Source organism: Dermochelys coriacea, chromosome 1 (assembly GCF_009764565.3).
Source record: "Dermochelys coriacea isolate rDerCor1 chromosome 1, rDerCor1.pri.v4, whole genome shotgun sequence".
Taxonomy (NCBI): Eukaryota; Metazoa; Chordata; order Testudines; family Dermochelyidae; genus Dermochelys; species Dermochelys coriacea.
Genome location: NC_050068.2, coordinates 303,259,466 through 303,265,465, shown reverse-complemented (window position 1 = coordinate 303,265,465; position 6,000 = coordinate 303,259,466).

Below are 6,000 nucleotides of genomic sequence, written 5' to 3'. Positions count from 1 at the left end.
ACAAACGAGTTTGACTCCCCATAGTTTAAATTCCAGGGTATTACTAATTAAGAGGTCTCTGGGTTTTTGGTCCCTTGTTTTTATTGTTTCTCTCCCTCTCTGCGTGAAACTTGCAAGCTGCTAATTGTGTTAGTATATCCTAAAACAGAGTCTGTTCTCAAAGCAATACTTTGTAACAACAACTACTCACACAGAGAGAGACTCAAAGCAATACTTTGTAACAACAGAAACAGCACACAAAGACTCCCCGCCCTTTTGTTGTATTTATCTCGCTTTGTTAACAATTGTGATTAAAATAGAGATAGAGGATGTATGTGGATGGATGCTTGGTGCAGATAATAAATGAATGATCAGGGAGGTGCCAGCCTAAGAATCCAGTGTCCATCGGTCAAAGAAGGCGTCAAGTGGAAATAACCAGAGGACTCCCGGAGGGCAGACTGGAATCCACCCAACAGCCTCAAGGATGGGAGAACCGAAGAACAAGATAACATCCTGCAGCATGGAGCGGTCAGGAATGTGCCATCTCCTGATTGATTCAGCAACAGCATGATGAAGCAATTCCCATAGACTGGCATAGGAATAAATTCCTATAAAAATGGACTCTAGAAACTGAGAACTTTGGGGTCTGATTCTGCAAACCAACTTCCAGGAGCATCAGATGAGCATCTGACAAGGCCCTGCTCCTTCCTCGTGTCCAGGCCTCCTGGCCAGCGGCTTGCCACGAGCAACTCTAAGGCTGGTAACTATGATGATAACTTTGCAGAACCTGTGTGTGTGTGTGTATGAATGAATGAATGTGTGAATAAATATGAAATTGAATGGAATGTTAGAGCTATAACTAACTGCTTACTATGATTCTTTCTGGATTCACAATAAATGTAGCATTTTGCCTTATTCCCTTGAATAAGATCCTGTTGTTTTTTATTTTATTGGTATAACATTAGCACATGTTCTTATAGTGCAAACAGCAGCCTTACAAGATTACAAGCACTCTAGCAAATGAATTTGAAGCACCTGAATTGTGAGAATTCAGTGATTAGACATGTCAGACACAGATTTTATACACTTCCTTCCTCTCTCAAACAATTTGTCAAATATTTACAAACATAGAAGAATAAAAGAGAAACTGTTTCATTCCACAGGGAGAGAGAGAGATGTTAAACTTCAGATACCAGTGGTGATGTTTTAGGCTCTAATTCAACAAAGCACATAAGTACATGCTCAATTTAAAGCACATGGTTAATCACATTGAAGTCAGTGGGATCACTTGTGCTTAAAATTCAAGCACATGCTTTAGTGCTTTGCTCACTCAGGGCCTTACTTTGGGGTCTAACTATCAAGCCTGTTTTAGCAAAATTCCCTGGAACTACACGTTCAAATCCCATCCAGCAGAGTGACTTCAGCCATTCAGTTTCCCAAGAGAGAAACTGAATTTCATGCAGTTTGTTGTGTTTGGGTTTTACTGGTGACTTAAAAATTGAGATCTTGTCTGCTCTGCATGGATATTAAAGAACCAGTGGTACTTTTTGTAATGGCAGGGATTTATCCTGCTGTCGGGCACCATGCTTTCTCATGATTCTAAAAACTATTTAAAATCACTTATGCATATAGCAAAGCAAGTAGAACCTTTGGTAAGTCTGAGAACTAACCTCAGGTACAATTTTCAAAATTGTCTAAGTGACATAGCCCTGGTCTATACTCGAGTTAGGTCAACACAAGGCAGCTTACATTGACCTAACTCAAAATGTCACTCCAACCTATGTAACTCATCTGCTACACCAACTTTAACTCCACCTCAGTGAGAGATGTAGCACTTAGGTTGTTGTAGTTAGGTCGACACAATGTCAGTGTAGACACTGTGTTACTTAGGTCAACTTTAGTGGCCTCCAAGAAGTGTCCCACAATGCTCTACCTTGATTGCTCTGGTCACTGTTTAGAACTCTGCTGTCAAGAGGCCAGATACACAGATACATGCCCTCCCCTTTAAAGACCTACGAATTCTGAAATTCCATCTCCTGTTTGCCCAGTGTGGAGAGCTCACCTAGCAACTGTCAAGTATGCGTAGCAATTGCCCAGCTGACCATGCCAGCTCCATGCTGCAGACACACTCCTGAGTGGAGTACACAGGTAGTGGTGGATCTCCTGGATCTGAGGGGAGAAGAGGCTGTGCAGGCACAGCTTCGATCCAGCTGTAGAAACACTGATATCTCCCAGCAGATCGCTCAGGGCACAGAGGAGAAAGGATACAAGAGGAACCTGTAGCAGTGCCACGTGAAAGCCAAGGAGCTGCGGCAGGTGTACCAGAAGGCAAGGGAGGCTAATACTTGCTTTGGTGCAAAACCACAGACATTCCACTTTTACAAAGAGCTGCATGCCATCCTTGGCGGAGACCTCCCACTCCCCCAAAGCCCCATGAATACTTCGGGGGAGCAGGAGTCACAGCCCCCCCTGCCCCAGGAATAGTGATGAAGAGGAGGCGTATGGGGGACAGGTGACTGAGGGATCCAGTGGCACAGCAAGCCAGGAACTGTTTTTGACTCTGGACAGTCCAGCCAGTCTCTCCAATCCAGCACAGATGAGCCTGATGCAGGAGAGTATGCAATTTGCTTGGAAATTGCAGGGACACATCTGTTTATTTACTCTTTTTTACTTATGCTAGAAGATGTAGTGAAATAACCAAAAGACGTAGAGTTCCGATCTGCTTCCCATTCCCCTGTACAGTTAGAGAAGGCCACGCAGAACAGTTTGTTTATATGCACTTGGATGTCCCATGAATCCTCCATACCTACCATTGCTGGGACTGCCACCATGCTCTATGAATCCCAATGAGAAGTGAGAATATACTGCTTGCAAATTGTGGGGGTCAAGGGGAGTGAGTTCAGTATACTAAGTTGCCATTTATCTCATGAATAGTACCTCTGTGCATTGTACCTTTTCCAGCCAGAAATGTGGCCTTGAGGGTCTCGCCATCCACAATGGCGGAGCAACTCAGTCAGATAAAGAGGAGGGGGGATGACATAGCCAAAGATATCTTGCAAGTCTTTGCTGCTTCAAATACCAAGCACAGGGATTGGAGGATCACCCATGCAGACAGCAGGGGCAGGGATAAAGCAGAGAGGGGAAAGGCACAGGGAAAGGAGAGAGACATGTACCAGGAGATACTACTGCTTTTCAAGAAGCAAACAGATATGTTGCAGACTCTTGATGGCCTTCAGGTTCAACAGACCCGTGCTCACCTCCCTCTGAAGCCCATTCCACGTGGCATGTAGGGTCACTACATTACCCTTACCATCTACCATTCCACCCTGGGGGAGAGTACAGGCAATCACAACTGCACATACACGGACCAATGAAAGACGCAGTTGGTGTATATGTATGGGAAATGGAAATGACTGTTCTTTCCCCTGTATTTATAAAGTTCCATTCAGTTATAAATGTGTCTGTTTGCATAGGTTTGGAATAATAGTCTATTTATGGAAACTTAATTCATCTTTATTAACTCACAATATATGCTGCCTGGGGCTGACATCGTTCACAGATAATAGCAATAGGTGCATTTACAATGTTATATTGCTACACGCACAGCACTCATTACAAGGTTTATACAGGGGTGCAAAAAAACAATGCCAGGCACAGCATACTACAGCAACACATATTACCATAACACACTATTAAATTGGTCTTTCAAAGCCTCTGTGAGCTGAATAGCTTCATGTTGAGCTCTTCCTATAACCCTGGTATCCAGCTGCTCCAAATCAGCAGACAGCCGTTCCACCGCCTCCCTGGCAGAAATTTTTCTCCCTTTGCTTCACAGATTTTATGAAGGACACAGCAGGCAGCTATAACCATTGGGATATTTTTTTCATTGAGGTTCAATTTCATGAGTAGACAGTGCCAGCGGCCACTGAAACAGCCAACGGCATATTCAACTGTCATAATGTATCTGCTGAGCCTGTAGTTGAAGTGTTCCCTGGTGCTATAAAGGTGGCTGGTGTATGCTTCATGAGCCATAGAAGTAAGGCATAGGCTGGGTCTCCCAGAATCACTATTAGCATTTCAACATCCTCAATGGTAATACTCTGGTCTGGAAAGGAAATCCCTGCTTGCAGCTTTCTGAACAAAGCTGTGTTCCTAAAGATGTGCATGTCATGTACCTTCCTTGACCAGCCCACATCGATGTTGGTAAAAGATCCCCGGTGATCCACAAGTACTTGCAATACCATAGAAAAGTAGCCCTTTCTGTTGATGTACTTTGAGGCACAGTGGTCAAGTGCCAAAATAGGGATATGCATGCCATCTATTGCCCCACTGCACTTTAGGAACCCCATTGCTGCAAAACCATCCACTATATCATGCACATTGCCCAGAGTCACAGTCCTTTGTAGCAGGAGGTGATTAATGGCCCTGCACACTTGCATCACAGCAATCTCCATGGTGGATTTCCCAACTTCAAATTGATTCCTAACTGGTCAGTAGCAATGTGGCATTGCAAGCTTCCACACAGCAATCCAGGGCCAGCCCACAACATTTTGGCATCTGAGGCGGGGAGTTCAAATGATGCCCGCATACCCCCTCGCTTGTGCCAAAACTTTGAAAGGTCTCAATTCTGCCTTCTTCCTGTTCTACTCCTCTCATAGTGCTGCTCTGCCAAAATAAAGGAGAACAACTTAAAATGCCTTGTTCCAAAATTTTAAGTAACACTTCACTTTCAAACGTCTGAACACCAAATGTAACTTTTCTTGTCTGCATAGTAAACACTGGCATTTTTATCTGTTTGAATAATCAAAGTGGTGCTTTCCATGCCTTCTTGGTTGCAAAGATTTGAACTGCTTCCTGAAGGTCCAGAGTCTGGGCCAGCTCATGCTCTATTGAGACGGTTGCAAGGCCGACCAGCTTCTCCTGTGTCATTGTGGAGCCTAGATGTGTTTTTATTAACTTCAGCTTGGAGAAGCTGTGTTCTCCACTTGCAACTATTACAGGAAGTGTTAGAAGTATGTGCAAAGCAACAAAAGCATTTGGGAAGAGAGTGGTCATCTTATTTGTGCACATATATTTCAGAACAGCCTTTGGAGTTGATCCTGCTGAAATGTATCTTGAAAGAGCTTTCACTTCATCACCTAAATCACTCGCATCAATATCGTGCATGTCATCATGTGTCAACACTGTCTCTAGTGCCCTGCATTGCTGGTGTAGGTCTTCTTCAGGTATAGTGAGGAGTTTTGGAATATCATACAACATCCCAAATATACTGCTGTGTTCCTTGAGCTGCATGAAATGTTCTTCAACTGACTGTATTGCACAATCTAGCACCTGGTTAAAGAATTCAACTTTGAATTGTTGTTTGGGATCTCTTATGGGATTATCCTGTGCCTCATAATCAAAATGTCTTCATCTTCGGTGACTCTTGTATTCTTGAATGGGTGGGAAAATAGCTTGAGTGTGAAGTTCCTCTGCCAACTTCTGTGCACTCTTCAGAACGTTTTGAAATCCCTCTTCTGACCATAGGTATGACTTTGCTTTGTCCAGTTGTTCCATTGCTCTAGATATATCAAGGTCAATACCTTGGAGTTTCTTGCTTACAACGTTTATTTCAAACAGTATGTCATGCCACAACACTAAACCACACAGAAATTTGAAGTTATGTATGTTTCTGGTGATTCCATTTCCCTCTGCCACTGTTTTCCCACGAACAGTTCCTGTCATAGCATTATCCTCCATAGTGGCAACTATGGCATCATCTTTCTTCCCAGTTTGATGTTTGATAGGCTTTATCACCCCCACTCCACTTTCCTATTGTGTGGCACTCAGTGGTTTCAGTGTCAGAGAGGATGTTTCCAGATGTTGCTTCAAAATTTGCCATCGATGAGTTGATGCAGAGAAAAATACTTGGATGCTTTGAATTACATTAAAAAATTCAGCAGCCTCACTAGAAGCTGATGCAGCATCACTGACCACCATGTTCAATGAATGAGAACTGCATTGGACAAAAAAAGCTGGAGG